Below are 20,532 nucleotides of genomic sequence, written 5' to 3'. Positions count from 1 at the left end.
TTCTGGAAAGTATGGATATAGAAATAAATGACAAGATCCTTGAATCCTTGTAGAGATTATGGCTAATGGAAGAGACTGACATGCAAACATTTCTAATAAAATGTAATGAGGATTTTGATAAAAATAATCATACAGGCATAGTATAGTGCCAGTGTGCATGTGCAGTGTGCCCCCAAACACAAAATGCCTCCACTCCACCACCCAGAAAACAGCATGACTCTTAATCGTTTGGTAAATTTGGTAGCTATCCTTATAGACTAATATGCCTCTGCCCCAGGAATACATGAATACAGATACATTATATCTACAATTTTAAAGATAGGTACTAAATTATATTAAAACACATACTGGGCCATAAACTTATGAAACTATATCCCTGAAACCCTGTGATAGTTTATATATAATTATAAATATGCTAAAATATGCTAGTTTATATCTATATATACACATACATTATTTATGTATATTTATATATAAAAATATATATACTAGTTTATATATATAATCATATATACTAGTCCATATGGATTAGTATGTATAAACTAATACATATTATATATATATAAGATATTATAAAGTAGTGTATATATAACTGTATATACTAGTTTATATATATACTAATCATATATACTATATATACATATATGCTAATCATCATATATATACTAATGTATATAATATATATATAAAAATGTATACATTAGTATATGTGTGTGTGTGTATACATACATACATATATATATTAATCATCAGGGATACTAAATTTTGAATTATATTTATTACCCAGATAATCTGGAAAGAGAAGATATAATTTGCCTAACCTGTGTTTTCCTGTGTCTTCATAAGAGGATATAAGAGTATTCATGGTCAACTGTATTCACCAAATATACATAAGGGCAAATACTTATGTTGTGAGATTCAAATGACAAATTAAATTCTTGAAGAATCAAATTTGAGTGGAGCAAACAGCTTAGTATTTTAAATTTTAAGCTGTAAAGACTTGGCAGAATTGGAAAAATTTCATGCATTGTGCTTGCATTTTTCATACGATTATGATACACATCTTGTGCAAACCGGAATGTATCTTTGAATGACTGACTACAATAGCAAGACTAAATGTATTTGTCCCTGAACAAAATTTCATTTGGAGGAAACTCTTTCTTCTTTTTGCCACCAGATCACTGCAACAGGACTGCCAAGGGAACCGTAGCTATTGTCCTCTTCATTAAAGTATGACCCCAGGCAAAATAGAACTCTTAAAACTGTGAGTGGCTTACCACACATTCCCCATCCACATCCCCTGTGGAATGTGGTACCAGCCTGTGAGAGATAAGTGCAGGCTGGCTGAGTGAGGTGCCCAGGATGTCGTGGCTGCCCTGATGAGAAGGGACAGGCACAGCGGGGATCCCCCTGTGGCCTCGTTCTTTATTGCTTTTCTCTAGTCCCATTCTTCTTCCCTTGCCTGTTGGCATGAGGCCTGCTGGTTCAGGAGCTATCTAGTGAATGGGAGGCCACGATGATGATAAGGTCTATGTGGCCAGGGCACTGGAACAAAGAGAAATAACATCACTGAGCAGTCAGTGAACACCAGCTACCACCTTCCCCTGAACTTCTTGTTCTGTAAAGGAAAAGAAACTTTGTTTAAGCTGCTGTTAATCATGGTTTCTTTACTTGCAGCCAAACTTATTTATAAATGATAGAGTAGGAAATACATATTTCTCTCTCTAAATGAATATTAAAATTTTATTGCAGTCTTTAAATTATGGGAAACCTCCAGCTCATAGCTTATTGTCCTTTGGCTCTTTAGTAAAGTTCAAAATTTGGCATTTTTGTTTAATCCTATTGGGGCAACACCATTGCCCAGCTTTAACAGCCTGTAACAGTAATTGTTTAAAAAGCCTTTAATGGGCGACACTGTTTCTTGCAGCATGTCTATATCTTTCTTTTTCTCTCCTCCATTTTCCCTCTCCCTCTATCTTGTTGATCTCTGTTGCTTTCTTCTCTGTTTCTACCCATGACCCTTTCTTTGTCTTCCTAACCTAGATGAAGACTATACTTATATTCACTGAATATATTTTTTTTGTTTCCTATTATCATTAAAAATCGATGAGTAAAATGTTTTAATTTATAGACTTATAATCATGCCTTATTCCAGAAAGGATTTGTATTCCCATTTTTTATAATTTTCTTTAAAAAACAAATACTTTCCTAATATCTTAGTTTCCTTCTGTGAACTTTGATTTTTCTTTTTTTTGAGTTAGTGATTCTTGAAAGAAATATAAATTGTCATCCTTGGTCTGGGAATAATGACTAAGATCATTATAATTTACTTCCATGAAGCAGAAGCAAAAACAGAAACAGATAAAAGTCTATTTCCTAAAATGTAGAGGAAACTTACCTCAGACCTTGTGATTCCAAGGATTCAGTGCCATCTTTAACTTGTCATTAGTGTTCCTTTATTATCCCCCCAAAAGATATGTAGGTAATATAGATATAATTAATTTTTATTGTCCTTTCCAGAATTAGCAATCCTAGGAAGCAGACGTATTCATCTCCTGCCTGCCGAGGTGCAGTGTCACCAAAACCAAAGAGAGCCTGAAGAAAGAGAGAGAAAAAGGGCTGGAGGCAGAGTTTCCTTCCCAGGCCTTAGGAATGTTGGAGTCATTTTGTTCAGTGACTTATTGAAAATATTAAACCTTTATGATTAGTTAAGGTCATCTCAGTCAGTTTCCTTATCGTTTTTGCAATACAAATCCATACGAAATCTGCAAAAACTCAGAAAGCTCGGAGCTGTCTAGGATCATGGGAAACTCTGTTTGGAAGGACTATGTGGAAGCAGACAAGAAATCAGAGTGCAGTCTCTGAGGTCTTAATAAGAAAAAAGGTAATGAGGACGCTTATCTGGGGTCACGATGTCCTCTGTGCAGAAGGCCTTTACCTCCACTCACCCACTTTGCGTAGCCTCCTTATTCAAGGCTCCTAAAGCAATGTTAAAGGGAGACAACATATTGAATGTTTGGGTTCCTAGGATCATCCTTTTATTTTAAATACTATTGCAGGTAGTCCTAAAGTTTAATATTAAGTTCTGTGTTTCAAAATTTTAAAGATATGGAGAGACCCTAGAATGAGTTTAAAGGAACAACTCAGAGAAATGTAAAATGTGTGAATAAAGATTCACAGAGAGACTAAAAAGAGGAAACATCACCTCTTACTGGCCATGAAGAAGACATGAAAATTTACTTCATAATAATGAAAGACTGGTTTCTTTTCATGGCTACTGAACACAGAGTAATTACAAATATACTTCAGGAAATGAGAGGCTTAATAGTAAAAAAAAAAAATGATTACCAAGAAAAAGCCTACCATTTTTTGGCCTTTTTGCATGAAGCCAAACTAACTGGCTAAATTGATTTAAGTTGTTAAAAAAAAAAGGTAACTCATGACAATTGGTACACACTCTGGTGAAATTTATCAAGGAAAAGGGAGAGAAAAAGACCAATCAACAGATACAGAATCAAATTACACATACAGTAAACAATGAACAATCTTATGTAAAAAAAGTGACTTGCAACGGGCAATTTCACACAGAAAATTATTTAGCAATACTGAATCAAGTAGAAATAAAACCAGAAAATCTTAATAGACCTATCACCTCTAAAGAAATTGGATCAGTAATGAAAAATCTTTCCCCCTTCCTGTAAAAAAGCCAAAATGAAAACCAAAACTGAACAAATAAAACAGATTTAGATCAATTAAAAGGCAAGATATAACACATTGTCAAGAAACAAATAAATCCAAAACCATATAATCCTTTCAGAAAAATAGAACAACTAACATTTTACAAATAATTTGATGAGGCTAAATTATCATGATGCTAAAATCAAATAATATTTTTTTGACAATGAATTATTAAAAGTCATCCTTCCTTGTGAAAATGGATGCAAAATTCCTAAACAAATACATCATGGACAAATTGGGCTTTTTCCAGGAAATTCAAGTAAGGATAATGTTTAAAAATAAATTGCAAAGCATGATGCAATTATTCATTTAGATTATTATTACTTATTTTTATTGAAGTATAGTTTATCTACAATATTGTGTTTCAAGTGTACAGGATAGTGGTTCATTGTTTATTTTTTTTCCAGATTATATTCCATCATAGGTTATTATAAGATATTGGGTATAAGTCCCTGTGCTATACAGTAAATTCTCATTGCTTATCTATTTCATGTATAGTAGGTTATATCTGTTAATCCCATGCTGCTAATGTGTCTCTCCCCTCCTTCCCTCTCCCCTTTGATAACTATAAGTTTGTTTTCTCTGTCTGTGAGTTTTTTCTGTTTTGCATATAGATTCATTTGTGTTATTTTTTTTAGATTCACATATAAGTAATACATAATATTTATCTTCTCTGAATTATTTCACTAAGCCTAATATTCTCTAGTTCCATACATACTTCTACAGAATAAAGTATTTCATTCTTTTTTATGGCCGAGTAATATTCCATTGTATATTTATACCACATCTTCTTACCCATTCATCTGTTGATGGACACTTGGTTTGCTTCTATGTCTTAGTTATTGTAAATAGTGCTGCTATAAACATTGGGGTGCATGTATCCTATTTTTTCCAGGTATAAACCAAAGAATGGAATTGCTGGTTCATATGGTAGTTCTCAGGGCAAAAAAAAAATCACATTTTGTACTCTAAAAAAGTATTTAATTATTGACTGGCAATACTAGCATAGAAATAATCTCAGGAAAGCCTACCTTTTAATATAGATTCAATCTCTTCACTTTGTTTTCCCTTTATAATGAATATAGGACCTAACATCAATAGTTTGACAAATTATTTATCATTTCAGATTCAGCCAAAATTACTTTTGGTTTTTAAACTGTAAAAAAACTAGATGATTTAGTGAAAAATTTAGGTTCTAATTGCAACTTCGTTTTGGCAAAGCTAAACCTATGTTTTAAGTATTCCTGTGTCTAGATGATACATCTCAAGTTATTGTCCTTAAAACTTTTAAATAAATGCCAGCCAGAAAAAGAAACACATTTTTCAATTACTTTTAAAAAGCTGTATGTTAAGTGGCCAGAAGGTTCAGGATAGTTCTAATAAATCACATAATAGAGGCAATCTTAAATCGTAGAGAATTATCTTGCATAATTAATTTGAGATTCAGAGGCAAGATAATCAGTATCATTTTCTCTAACAATCAGGCATCTTTAATTGAGAATTGCTGCTCTATCCTTACGGGACCTTTTCCTAATTTGAGCTTAGAGTTGAAAGCATCAGTTTCAATCAGTCTTGCACCAGAGGATATCTTTGCCCATATAAATATCATCAAAAAGATCTGAAGATGCTTCTTCTGTGAGGGCTTACATATTGAACTTCCATGATGAATTATATCTTTCTGCATGCCCCAGAATCTCAGTTTTTCTCCAAGCAAAAACTGAAAAGTGTTTTCCAATTTTAATTTGCCTTGTTATTTACAGATATAATGCTTTTCTTACTTGAATTAAAAAAGAACTACCAAAGATTTTTATATGTTTGTCTCTGTGTATGGAGGGATAAAGTATATATCTTAGCCTTTGTCAAGTAGTTGATTTAAAAATTTTCTCTCATAAGTAAATGAAAAGAAATTACAATACTTACTAAAGACAATGACAGCTTTTAGAAATAGAGCTGTATAAAAATTACAAAAAATGTTGAAACTTCCTGGAAATAATGAGAAACATCGGGCTGAAATGGAATTTGAATGCATAAAATCAGAGCAGAATAAAAACGTTACAGATAGCTCAAAATATTAGCACTGTCTTTTAGACAATTTTTACCAACAGATTTTTAAAAATCAAGTGGTTATATAAATATTAATAAGAATAGTAAAAATTATTTAGTTCATCAAATTATAAAAGTAAGGAGGTTTAATTATAGTTTTGTGAAGAGTTAAATTTCAAGTAGGGCTATTGTAGAGAAATGGTAAAACTCAACTAAAAATGTCAGTGCTTCTAGGAGGAGCTAATTCTGTGTATGCCTTGGGGAAGAGATATTTCAAGATTAGCCTTGAAATTTTTGTTGCCAGCAAGCAAATATGCTTTGAAATGTTCTAATAGGGTGTTGACAGGACTCAGAAACCAACTTGAAAAGAGCTCCCACTGGCTAAGCTGTGATGATTTGAACGTTAAAAAAGGTAATAAAAATTGCAGTTGATTAAAATAGTAGAGCCTAGAAAAAGCCATTATTCATAATATGCTTAAAAGAAAGTGGGGCTTTATTTTCTCTTCATATAAATTCTATATTTTATATCCAGGTTAAGTTTTAGAGGAAAATAATATTTCCCTCTAATAATAATTTATACATATATAAAATAACATGCAACATAATAGTAATATATGTAATATTGATGGATGTTTGTATTTTTTAAACTTTTTTTTATTGAGTTATAGTCATTTTACAATGTTGTGTCAAATTTGTATGTATATTTATATGCATTATTTTCAGGATGGGTAAGATGATACCAGGACACAAATAATAATATGGCCACCACAATTGGTATTTTATGGAATCTACTTTGTTCACCCTTCTTGTATGCTTTTCTGACCTCCCTCAGGGATAATTTGTCTTCTTCTAGAAGTATATTTTAAGTGCTTTTATTTAGAATCTATTAATGGAAGAATCAGTTTGTTTTCATCTAATGATTTTCATGTTTTGTCCTCATTCTCAAATAATAATTTTTTGGGACATACAATTCTAGATTGACTTTTGAATATATTTTTTGAATACATTTTCACAGCATTTTCTGGCTTCCATTGTAACTGCTGATTTGTTTTCAATCAAATTGTCATACTTTAAAGATACCCTTTCATGTGTGGATGCTTTTAAGTTCTCTCTATTTTTGTTATTTTTTATAAGAACAGTGACTTAATGTTTTTTAGTTTACTCATATCTTCAAAGCCTGGAATGATGTCTGATAGCAGTTGCTTGATAAATCTTGAATGAATAATGGAAAGGTTTTCACAGTTTTTTTTCTTTTTCTTTTTAAAATTGAAGTAGTCAGTTTACAATGATATGTCAATTTCTGGTGGGTTTTCACAGTTTTAATGTGAGCTTTGTGATAGAGTTCTTGTATGAGTCTAAAGAACTTAGTATGTGTACCAGGCACATAGTAAGTACTCAACAAGTGATAGCTTCTATGTTTATTGAGAGAAAGGGATTGTAAATCTCTGTAATAGGAGGAGAAGGAACTATTTGTACATAAATATTATAAATTTACATTCCAGAAAGTAGGCAGGGCAAAGAAAAAACCCAATACACACCATATTTTCTCATCATATTTCCAAGTTTAAATACAAACATCAATTTCATTAATTCTTCCCCACTTTGGCAGCCACAAAAAAGCTTGAGGTAATAAGATTTGCAACAAAAAGATGTGCAAAGCAAAAAGTTACCTCTCCAGTTTTCTTTAATGGTGCTACAAATATGAAACCAGAATTGTTTGCTTAAGAATAGAATATAGTCTTTGCAAACTGAAGAGAAGTTTATTCTGTAAAAAGGCCATTTTGATGAAAGTTTGTTCATGCATTAAAAGCATTAGATCAATTTTCAAAATGAATTGTAAATGAAAATATTTAAAGTAGCAACTCTTAGGATAAAGGTGGTATTCTTGGGCCATGTCGTTATAGATATTCCTTCTTTCAAAGAAGGCTCCATAGAAGGCTCCTATCCCCTTATACCATTATTCTAACTTTCTCACTAAAGATCTTCAAAGAAGTGAATAGAAATGTCTCAAATGGTGTTCTAGATCCATCAAATAATTCTATTTGAGATTGCTGAGAAGATTCTATGCCAGTATTTTTTGTTCTTATAATTTTTTTAGGCTATGGTTTTTCAAACCTTGTAATTGGACAGAATTCACTATAGTAGATCAAGTCATTATAATATTTATATGATTCCAAACAGTTACACATTCACTAAAACTAGTCATCAAATTAATTTTGTGATCAATACGTCTTTATTTACTTCATTAAAACTTAAATTTATAAAGCCTGCTTTCTGATAGCATCTTACATTTGATGAAATTCAGTTCTGTGGTTTCCACTTGGCACATTCAGTAGGATTGGGTTCTCAGCATTACTAGAAGGACCCTATCATGTTTTATAAGATGATCCTCCAGCGTGGACTTCACAGTGAGTGAGGTATTGATTTGAGCTCAGTGCATGTTTAACATAGTCCCTCAAAGTCCTCAAAAAAAAAAAAAAAAAAAAAAGTACATGCTGGATGAAAGAATCTTTCAGCCCTGGAATGGGGAGAATGCTCTTTAATAAATATGAGTGGGAATTTTGAAAATATCATTTAGTTCTAAATACACAATCCAAAGTAATGCACCTGTTTTACATTTTGTGTCTTTCATGAAAAACTGGCCATCCGTTGGGGTGGGTGGTGGCAGCTCCAAACAATTGCACGAACCCGGTGCTGTGGTTTCCTCCACTCCCTTCCTGCGGTCCTTTCTTCAGAAAAGTGTGACCCGAAGGGCCCAGATCGATTTATTGCTTCTCTTTTTCATCTAGTACAAACAAAAAAGTGTTCAGAGAGTGGAAGAGAGTCCTTTCCCAAGGAACTCAGTGAATCTATTCCTTTGGAATTAGAGAGGAAATTAAACAGTGGCTGAAAGCTTTTCTTTCTGAAAGCTTCCTGTTGTTTGATGTCCATGATGATTGCTCAGGCTACTCCAGGGGCTGCTGGAATAATATGCTTACTCACTTAGCAGAGTCTGGATATTTCTTAAATTTGAAACAAAGCTGAGAAAGATAAATTTTTGTCTTTGTAGTCATATATACAGTTTGTGTTTGGTAAGACTCATCCATAACACACTGCATCTAAGCAGTGTGCTAGTTGCTTCCTAGACCAAGTGAAGGAAGAATGTTTAAATCTACCAGATGATATTTTCATTAAATTTATTATGCTTCTATTTTTTACCAAGTTAGGTGAAAATGATCTTGTAGGTTCCTATCAGCTCGACAATTCAATTTCCAAATGACTCAGTGATTCACCTTAAATCCATGGCACAAGAGAATTTCTAAATTATCACTTAATAAATAATTTTCACATCTGTTTTCAGAAGGCGGAAGCTACCATATGAACTAACAGGTGGATCATAGATGAATACAGCTGCAAGTTGGAGAAGAGAAGACATACATTTTAATTCTTGAAGTGACCTTTTAAGAGACAGTATAATTTGTTGGTTTAGTGCATGGGGTTCGGATTTCAGGCTGCCCTGGGTTGAGATCCTAGCTTGGTATATCAGTTAGCTTTTTTTGATTGCAAAGAAACAAATACTGGCCAACTTAAACAAAAAAGGAAATTTATTGGTAAACTGAAAGATTGGAGAACCACATCTTGAAATAGGAGGAAACCAGTGGTTTTGAGGTGGGGCAAGGAAACAAGAACTGAAGGAAATTTCTCAAGATAGGAACAGTCAGATCAGAATGATGTTTCTAAAGGAATGGGACCTCATTATTTTTTAAAGCCTTACACGAATTCTTCAAGGGTAGAAATCCCAGAAAAAAGTGTTGGGCTAAATTTTGTCCCCCACTTCCAGTTCCAGTTTAGTGGAAAGAAGACGATGGCCTATTAACTTTTATAATGGATATCAACTATTTTGCTACCTATTAAGACTAGAGTTAATGAGCTATAATTCCCTAAAAGGACTAGCTGGAGCCCTGTGGGCAAGGGACAATGGGTGTCAAAGGCCAAAAAGTAACAAATGTGCATTATGCTTGGCTACTTACTACCAATGTGATGCTGTCAAGTTGCTTAACCTCTCTAAGCTCAGTTTTCTTATCTGTAAAATGAGGCTAATAGCAGTTCTATCTTTTGGATTACTGTGAGTATTAAATGAGATAGTAGATGGGAAATTCCAGGTACATAGTGTTCACTCAAAATATTAGGTATTACATTATTATTTTGTAGTTTCTACAGTTTTTTCACGTGCATTTGCTTCCTTAAATTCTCACAATATGCTGTGAGGTAACTAATAGATTTTATTATCCTTGTTTTATGGATGAGGAACCTGGACTTATGAGCATTGCCTGAAGCCGAAAGCCTGATGTTCTCCCAATCCCGTGTGTTTCCTTCTACAGAGTGCAGCCCATCACTGCACCATCATCGGTTTGGGGAAGAAAGACGAGGGAACAACACTGAGAGAGAATGTTCCTTCTGAGAAATAGATCTCGATGAAGTTCAGAGCAGGCTCCTTCAGCAAGAAGATTGTCTGTTCACCGCTTGACTGCAGGTGAGTCGGGCTCTTGTGTATGTTTCCTTGAAATTGATGCCCTGAGTGTGAAATCCCGATGCACACTCACAGAATGGGATCCGCTTTTCAGTTTAGTCCTGTGATTTTGTGATTTCCTTGCAAAGATACCCAGGTTTGTAAACACGTGTTTGGAAAGTATAGCTTTGATACCGTTAACCTGTTAAAATGTGAGAGTACAGAAAAGCAACCTGTCACACACCATGGAATTTTCCAAAACAGTTCCCGGCTGCCTGTGGGGGCAGGTCTGCATTCGTCTTCCCTTTCAGCCTGACACTTGGACACCTACACTCAAGAGTGGGCCAGGCTGTTGGATAATAAGCACAGTTTTTGTCTCTGCAAGGTGACGTCTCTGCCGGGGTGAATACTCGTGCAGAGCACACATCTCTTTTTGGAAACCATGGGGCGGACACTAGTGTTTTCTGGGGTCCCTCTTCCTTCACTGTTTTCTCTGCGACAAGAAAGCAGAAGTGTGTTGGTAGTAAACAAAGTCAGCATTCTCCCACTGTGCTAGAATATGAGCAAGAAAGAGACCAGAAAAAGGAGAGCATATTTAATTTCTTTTGGGACCTGTTGGCTGATTTCTTGCGAGTCCTCCTGATTTCTTCTGTGTTACTTTCTTAAGGCACTTGACGTGAGGTTCTGAGAACCTCCCATGCTGGACGTTTTCCGCTACGACCTCAGGGCTGCCTGATGTTTGGCGTCGTCTCCAGTGCTCGCTCATTGCTGCTTTGTATTTGAGTTCTTACAGTTAAGGTCTACCTCCTATGAGACTGAACTCTGTGAGGATGAGAAACTGTTTCTCATCCGTTTTTTTGCATCCTTTAGTGCCTCTCAAAGTGCAGTCGGTGGGCCAGCAGCAGCAGCATCACCTGGGAGCTTGTTAGCATCTCTGACCTCACTCCTGACTTACTGAGTCAGAATCTTCATTTTAACAAGCTCCCAGGTGCTTCGAATGCATATATTAAAAATTGAGTAAAGCTGCTCTCTAGCACTTTTCATACGACACATGCTAAATAATAATACAGACAGTAAAGCATAATAAAGCATGTGAGGCAGGTAATTATATATCACTGACAGAACGCCCTCCACTGCTACTGTTTTCTTGCCACCTCTTTAACATTCTTGAGTCACCTCAGAATCCTTGTAGTGATAAAAACTTGATGCTTCTGAATACAGATGAAGTTGGTAGTTTCAGAATCCACTAGCCCTCCTCAAAAAAAAAAAAAAAAAAAAAAGAAAAGAAAAGAAAAAGGGAGAATAGAAATGAGTGCTGGTGCAGTGAGGAGGGAGGAAGGCAGGAAGGCACTGCACAGCAAGCTTAGTTCTTTGAGCTCCACCCAAGGGTGGTGCTTGCTGCCTACAGATGGTTATCACCATGAGCTTCAAGGAGTAGAGGGGATGCTAAGGCACTATCTCAGTTTCCCTCACCACTCCTTCCGTCCTCAGCTGGCTCACTTACTTTCATCGGTTTCGTTTATCAATTTTCCTACTCATACTTTATTTAGAGAAAAAAAGTCACAGCTTAAAATATGCACCAAAAAATAAACACAAAATGATCCCCAGCCCAACTCAAAAAGCAAAGTTGAAAAGCCACTTTGCTAAGGCATGCACTAAAATGTTGTCTTATCAAGGAATGAATTAGTAATTATGCATGTGCTCCATGCTCAGTATACTAAATGGCATTTAACATTTTTTAATTAAAAGATAAGAAAGGATTTTAACCAAAGTTTTTTTTTTTAAAAAAAAAAAAGCTCCTCAATGTTCCTATGTCAGAAGCTGGCTATTTTGTTTACCCACAGGGTTCATTCTGGGGGTAATTATAATTTTATAAGCTCAAGGTTCTGTTCCAAAATGCTCTTTTAGTTGAGTTGAGCACTGTTCAATATTTATTGATTGCATGCTCTGTGGCAAGGACCGTGGTAGTAGCTGGATATGTAAAGAGGAGAATGATACAGTCTTGTGCTCTCGAGGAACTTGTAGGCTGGTGGGCTGGACAGGCACCGAAATAGATCATTTCATCAGACTAATTTATGTATTAGGATACCGGGGTACTCAGGGCGTTATGGGTCTCAGGAGAGGGGCGTTATGTGAGTGGAGAAGAATCACTTCCCCTGGGACTATGTTTTGAATGAGGAGTTGGAGGTGGATGAAGAAATGAATGCGGGAAACACATCCCAGGTAGAAGTCACAGTGAAACTGAACATGCTGATGTCTGAAACAGCACCTTCTGTTTTGGGAACTTTGCCAAGATGCAAATTACAGTGCGGGAGAGGCAGACAATAAGGCTGGAGAGATAAGCTAGTCTCTGGAAAGAATCTACCAAACTTGACATGCTTAAATTTATCTGTGAATAAGTGCTGTCGTGAATTCTACATTAGGGAAACCACCACCACCACCACTGCCACCGTGGGTTCAAAAGAAAAATGGACTCGTTTCATCTTTACTGTGAAAGTCCTTGCTCCATTTCCTTAGGATACATTCATCCTTAGTAGGAGAATGGCTTATGAAGTTATGTCTCTTCATAGTGCAGCAAGGGAAAGAAACATGAACACAGTGGGAAAGAATTATAGTCCAATAAGATGATATCTAAGTGAGCACTGCACTTACTGGGGGCATTAAAAAGAGCACTCCACACTGTGTGGACCATTGGGACTTAGATGTACGTGGCTGTAGCGGTGTAGAGTGGTGAGCTGACCTATGGAAAAGAGAACAAACATGAAGTCTTTGTTTTTGCAGAAGCCACCACTGATGCATTGCAGTGTCTGGAAATGTACAGTAATGGATATCAGAAAGAGGCATGTTATTATTAAAATCTTTACATTGTAAGAGGAAGGAAGAAAGTGCCTACGTATCTTCCATATACTCTTCTTTCTTCTTGGTAAAGGAAATCATTTACAGTAAGGATTTTAAAAAATGTATTTGTTTATTTAATTTTATTTTTTAGCACTTTTACTGTGGTATGGTTCCTGCACAGTAAACTACACACATTTCAAGTGTACAATTTGATGAATTTTGATAGACGTATACACCAGTGAAACCACCACCACAATCAAGACAGCTAACATTTCCATCACTCCCCAAGAGGTGCAGTTTTTGGATTCCCAATCTATCCCTTCCCAACCCCTTTACTCCCTGGCAATCATAAGTTTGTTCTCTCTGTCTGTGAGTCCCTTTCTGTTTTGTAGTAAGAATTAAACTCCATGAGGGTTAACATATGCTCTTTGTTCTTGTTGAATTCATAACATTTAAACACAGTTTAGGCATTTTAGAACTATTTACTGAATAAACAAATGCGTGAATTAATTCATTAATCTGAAAGGGGGTAGACTGAGTTTTTCCGAGCAGTGGCTTATTAGCTAGATCCTACCATTGATAAAAGTAATGAAAACTACAGGGAAGAGTGTCCCCAGGAACGTGGAGATGAGTGACGTCTACTGAAGGTGGGAGGTTCTGTTGGTCACAGGAGTCCACTAGCCACTGTGAGGGGATAAGTGGTAGGTGATGGGGGTACATAAAATTTGAATTAAGACTAAAATATGAAGGGTTATTTAGGATTATAGGAAATCTTCAGTGATATTTAAAAATTATAGAATAAATTAATACATGCTTATAGATAAAATTCAAGCAACTGCAAAGACATGGTAATAAACCTAGTGTTGCCCTCGTGTGGTGGAAGACCAATAGATCGATGGAAACAAATGGAGGGCTCAGCTTGGACCCATATATACATGGGACCTCAGGTGGATTTACTGTGGTGCAAACAAAGCTTAGGCTTCAGGGCTTCTTACTTGCTTTGAGATATTCACAAGATATTCACATTTTTAAATGTTTTAGTAAAATTTGCATGAGTAAGTTATTTTTACTCTGAGAACCACTAGTTCTTGCCACTCTGACTACCACTTGATTATACTTCCCTATTTGTCTCATGGTATTCGAGTGTGTCCATGGACAAATTTTGGATCCGGTTAAGAGGAAGTGAGCTGGGAATGTGCCATTTAAGCTACCATTTGGAAAAGGCACAAATGACGTGAATACACAATTTAGAGATGAAGAAATTCCAAAAGGTAACAAGTACATATCAAAATACAATAACTGGTAATTAGAGGGTCCCAAACAAAATGAGACATCCTCATTGTAATGATTACCCCCAGTCGGGTGGGTGATGGCAAATGTTGTCAGGAATGTGGGGATGCAGGTGTCTCATGCCCTGATCAGGGTATATAGTCTGAGTGTATTCATTTTGGAGGTGGTGGTATTTAATACAGCTCAGAATATTTGTTCCATATGGCCCAAGAATAATGCTCTGGATTAAATATCAGGACACAGCTTCCTATATCCCTTACAAAGCTGTAGCTGAGTTGAATGGTGGAAGTTAGCCACATAGACCCTTTTACTGCATGACTAGAGAGCACGAAGGCTGAGAGAAGCGCTGATCCAAGGTGCTTCCTTGTGCCCTTTCGTATTGTCCAGAGTGCCTGTTGCTCTGAACCCAAAATGCAACCCAGTGTGAAAAAGGGAAGGTGGGGCTTGCTTTTTGTAAACTTGACTGGTCATTAGTAAAGCTTGGTGCCAGCTGAGGCTTGAGTTTTGTGAGTCTGATCGATGATTCAGCCCATCGTGTTAGTGTAAGCATGTTGTAAGAGTTGCCAGCGGAGCACAGGGAGAGAACTAAGAGTGGGGTAAAAATAAATAAGTGAAGACATGAGTCAGTAATATAAATAAGAGAAAGCGTTACTAGGACAAATGAGGATGCTCTGCTGTGAGCTGAGGATGTAATTTAACTTTCATCAACTCTCATTAATGAAGGTCCAGGAAAAAAATTCAAACAATACAACGGTATAGAAGTGAAAGCTACTTTCATGTCCCTTACAATAGGAAAGAATTATTTGTGGTTTGTCTCCTTCCATACACTTTTGTATGCTTTTATATACATACATACATATCATGGGATAGTTTTGTATACTTTTCATGTATATCATATATGCCACATACATTATATGCGCATTTATATCATCTCTTTATAGCATCTGCTTGGGAATTTATATAGAGTCATTCTTTTTGTTAAACTGTGTGTATATGAGAAGGCTCATATGTATGGAATATTCAGATTGTCCTACTTGGACGCCTAGACCCCCTGAACGCTCTGCATCCTCAGGACTTGTGGAAACGACCTGCTTTTCCTTATTGGAAGTTAGAGGCCCTCCTTCTTCCTTGAAGACTATGTAAGACTTCAGATGAGGCAAGTGCCTTAAAAACAATGCTTGCTCTCCTCCAGATCTATCCCTCTGTCCCCTCATGGTTACCATGCTCATACCTAAGACAGAATCTCAGTAAACCGGACTGGGAAAATGCAGAGTCTAAGGGAAGAGAGCGAGTCCCCAGCGAAGCAGCAGGGCAGTCACACGAGCCGGCGGAAGGTGGGGGAGCTTGTCCAGGAGTAGATCCCCGAGCCTTGGTATGAGTGAGGAGAATTTCCCAGAATCTCCCCCAACCCCTGTTTTTCCCTCTCAGAACTGAAAGGCTAGAGCTGCTGTCTACTTGCTGCTTCTTACACTAAACACCAAGAAAGGGAGTGAATTTACCACTATTGGCCTAGTCTGAAAAATAACCACTCCTTGTGTAAGAAGAGTTCTAATTATCCTCCGAGACATATGAAAGGAACGGGCACGTGTGGGAGGAAAGAGACTGATACTTGGCCACACTGAACTTTCTTTAACTTTAAAAAAAAGTGCTATTCAAATCCACTGAAGGTAGATTGTATTGAGTCATTTCTTGGTAGGGGCAGGGAAGGTAACACATGCTGTTAAGCACCTATTGGATGCTAAGGATTCTTATTATGTTAGTTTATTTAATCATTACAACAACTTTTATGGAATATATTTACATATAAACAACGGAGGGTGGCAGGTTGTGCTTTCCAAAGATGGCTACCACGGTACTTCCTATCCCACAGGGATTTTGTTGTTGTTTTTTTTAATAATCTAATTGTGACACTGTTTGCATTAAAAGATGGGCTTTACCTCTCCTCCCCTTAAAACGGGGTGGCCTTTTGTGACCGTTTTAACCAATGGAATACAAGGGAGTAACACAAGTAATGTGACCTCTGAGGAAGGTCATAAGAGGTCATGCGACCTTCACCTCTTCTTCTAGGATACTTGATCTTAGAGCCCCTCAGCCACCAGGTAAACAGTCTGACTGCTCTGAGACCATGATGCCGTGAGGAAGCCCAAAGTATCCCATGCATAGACACCCCACGGAGAGGCTCTGAGACCACAGAGGAGAGAGATGGCTGGACAGTTCCCACATGCTCCGTCCTCTTGCTGTTTCAGCTCCAGACATCTTCTGACTGCAGCTGCCCAAGAGATCTCGAAACAGAACTGCCCAGCCAAGCCTTTCTCAAATTCCCAACTCAATGAAATCATGAGGTGTTAGAAAATGATTGTTGTTTAAGCCACTAAGTTTTAGGGTGTGTTGTTATGAAGTACTAGATAACAAGAACAGATTTTGGCATTTGGAAATGGGGCACTGCCATAAAAAAACAGTGAAACACATAGACTTAATGGTGGGTAGTCTTGGGGGGATGTTAATAAAATCATAAAGGCCATGAGGAACATGTTGGCAGTTGCTTAAGGGACCTCAAGTAGCCTATTGAGCGATTCAAGGAGAGAGGAAATGTTATTGGACACTGGGAGAAAAGAGACCCTTGTTATATAATAGAAGAAAGTTTATCAGCATTATACCCTGTAGTAATATGGAAAATAGAAAATATAACTGATGAATCCAGTGGTCCAGCTAAAAAGGTATCTAGGCAGAACCCTGACAATGCCACCTTACTTCATCTCATTGCCTGTTCTACAATACAAATACAGAGAGGCAAGTCAAAAAAGAAATAGTTGTTTTCAGCAATACCTTAGAGGAAACATAAAAGATTAAGGACTTGCTGGATTTGAAATAAAATTTTTTGTTCCTGGCCTTTCCACTATGTAAAAGATGCTCAAAGTAAGAAAGAGGATCAGATAGCAGATTAAATTTAGAGAACAGTCAGAAAGCCATGGTATGAAGATAAAGCAAATAGAGTATTTTAAGATCCTTTTGTAACACAAATAAAGTGTGTTTCCTGTTTTCAAAAAGCTTGGATTCTGTTGTAGATTCTAGTGGAGGAGACAGACAAGTAAACAAATATGTACAATTTAGTGTAATAAGAGCTCCAGTGAAAGAAACATGGGGGCTATGAGAACACATAATAGGGAAGGAGGAAGACTTTAAGAGAAGGCTTTCCAAGAGGGGCATACCTAGACCAAGCCTTGAAGAATAAACAGGAGTTAGGGAAGGTGGGGGATGAGAGACGTGATGATTTCAAGTAGAGAGAGCAGGGTTGTGTTAATGGAAACCCTCAGAAAAATCTCCCAAGGGAGGCCTGAAACACTCTTGGCATTCCTTCCGGTGTTTTTCTCCTTTTATAGGAACAAATGGGATCAACAGGCTAGAACAGGCATTTTTTTCTTTAAAAAAAGAAAAAAAAAGGTTTTTTTTAAAGTTAAAAAAAGTTTTTGTTATAGGATTTTAAAAACTTACGCAAAAAAGAGAGAATTGTATAATTAACTCTTATGTATTAATCACTTAGCTTAGGAATAATCAAACTCATGGCTGATCTTATTTCATTTATGTTTATCCCCACTCCCATTGCATATTTTAAAGCAAATCCCAGGCATGTGTAATTTCATCTGTAAACACTTTAGTTATCTTCAATGCATAAAGACTCTTTTTGATTAGTGGTATCTTTTACCACACACACAAATTAACATCAATTCTTAATACTGATGCTTCCTTTTGAACAGGCTAGGCCAGTGTTGCTGGGCTTCTTCTGGGAAATTGATCACTTAAATCACTCTAGCACAGAAAGTGAGTTATTCAGTATTTGAAGTCATCTGTACAAAAATTCCTTTTCTTGGGGAAAATTATTCTAGCTTCCTCTTTTATGGATATTTATGGATAATAAGCTAGGGAAAAATCTGTTCCCAATGCCCTGAGAAGTTATAAAAATGTAAGGAATGGAAGTCACTATGGGTTCTTAATTTTGTTTTTGAGTAAAGTAATAAAAAATATTGGGCATTTTCTTCAGGATAATGGTCCATTGTAACTTTTGAAGGACCTAGCTGCTGATTTCAGAAAAATTGCTTTCTGTTCTGCTCTTAGTGCTAAGTCATCTCCTCCTGCACTAGCTTGGGTTCTGGGCTGGCACGGGTGGAGGAAGCTCCCTTACCTTCATGGAGAGGGACAGAATTCAGGGTTGTTCTAGATAACAGGAAATTAGAAGAAGGGGTAAACAGGACCAGACTTGGTACCAAGGAATCTCGGGGCTTCTGTTTAAGTATGAATTTACAATCAAATGCTATCCAGCTTTGACGTGGTAGCTACAGGGGTGAAAGCTTCAATTTGACTGAACCCAGGATATATCTGTATAGACTGGGAGATGAGAGCATGACGTGATCTAAGATCTGCAAGAACTATAGTCAGCTATAGGGTTCATAAGGCCGGTGCTGGAATAGTTGGAAGCCACCAACTGTAAGCAAAGAAATTGGGAATAGCTGAGGTATTTGTAAGTAATGGACTGCTGTGGCCAGATTTGTGTTGGAGCGGGGCATGCAGGTGGGCACAAAAGCCAGTAAGAAACTATTACAACAACTAAGAGATGATGAGTCGTGAATGTAAGTAGTGCCGATGACAACTGTGACTGTGGACAGCATAGAAAGATGTTTGCAGATAGAATTCCTGGTACAGGCAGGCCAGGAGTGAGGAGTGGCTCCCAGGGTGGTGGCCTGACCATCCTGAAGAATGGTGGGATGCAGATGTCCAGGTGCAGTGTTTCTTGGCTGATGTGCCACCTGTTGGGTTGCTTGTCAGTGATCATTGCCACTCTAAAGCCCGTTCAGTATTGCAGCAGTGGCATTTCTGAGGTCAGGGCTATGGCCAATTGGGGGATGGGTCAGGCAGTTTGTATTGGAGCAAAATGCTTATTCATCCAGCGTGTCCTCTGCTTAGCACAGAAAACAATCCCCAAGTTCCTGTGTTCAATTGAGCTTTTGCATATTCCCTAATGCTTTATTTTTAGTTACTCCTACATTAAAAGACGGCTTTATTTAGGCTTTCAAAACTCTGGAGTCTTCTTGACCAGTTATAATCTTACAGATTATAAGAAAAAAATAGAAGGATGCTTTGATTTAAAGGGCATTGTATCCTAAAATTTAAATTAATACTTCTGTAAGTTAGCTAGAGCTTCACATATTAGGGGTCCCTGTATCTTAATATTGATCATTTATAAAAATCTTTAAATTGATCTTTATCTGTCTTCCAAAAAGTGATGATAACTCTTGGGCTGTTTTCCTTCTGGCTGAACCAGAAGCAGCAGCAGAATATTTCCTGCTAGAGCTCAGTGGGCTTTACAAGTTGGCTCTGCTTTCCCTGTGAGGGTTGGCATTCATTTTACACGGTGGCAAACAGATGTGGGGACAGAATCTTTTGTTCTTTTTCAGAATCATTTACGCCAGCATTAATGGACTGGGGTAGTTAGTTTCAGCGACCTGTTTTCTCCATGGGCTGTTTCTTCCCCGAATAATGCATATTCCTACACTTAATTCTAGAAGCTTGTCACCTGGTGTACCCAGGAGGAAAGTAGCACATCAGTGACATTTATCATCTAGAAGAGAGGCACACTTTCCTCTCATACCGCATAGCTAACACTTGTATTTTTCAAATTATACAGCAAACAAGTGTTTCCCACACCTAGGGAAACACCGACAAACATGCGAAGTCCAAGAAAAATTTTTTTTAGTAATGGAACAAATACTTAATAACATTTTAATTTGTTATCTTGTACTCAGAAGTTAGTTCTACTGGCGATTTACTGCAGTCCATAACTTCCGAGCCTTTGGCACTAATGGTTGATTTACTGTTATATCAGTTACTTAATTAGAATGAATTATTCATATTTTTCCTGATGAAGACCTAATTATTATGCTAATCATAATAATCTAAGTCTTCAATGTTTTCTAAAGCATCCTGCCTAATGGGGTTATTAAATATGTGTATAATTATAGTCATAAAAATTCAGAAACATGCTTTGACATTTTTATTTATATTTAGACCCTCAAAAACACCAAATGTGAGATAGCTTTTGACCTGAACTCAATGAATTTCTTAAATGTCATTTTCTTTTC

General features: G+C 36.7%; 1 non-coding gene across 2 annotated transcripts in view; it reads left to right on the top strand.

Moving 5' to 3' along the window:
• LOC105074927 (uncharacterized) overlaps nt 1-20,532 on the top strand; it is a 292,437-nt gene that overhangs the window by 79,712 nt on the left and 192,193 nt on the right. For both annotated transcript variants that reach the window (XR_012501088.1, XR_006727465.2), the window contains exon 3: nt 10,143-10,294. This is a non-coding gene — a transcript (uncharacterized LOC105074927). The remainder of the gene's footprint in view (nt 1-10,142; nt 10,295-20,532) is intronic.

The sequence above is a fragment of the Camelus bactrianus genome, chromosome 2 (genome assembly GCF_048773025.1).
Source record: "Camelus bactrianus isolate YW-2024 breed Bactrian camel chromosome 2, ASM4877302v1, whole genome shotgun sequence".
Taxonomy (NCBI): domain Eukaryota; kingdom Metazoa; phylum Chordata; class Mammalia; order Artiodactyla; family Camelidae; genus Camelus; species Camelus bactrianus.
The sequence above is the reverse complement of the archived record's forward strand: the minus strand, read 5'-3'. Positions and strand labels throughout refer to the sequence as shown.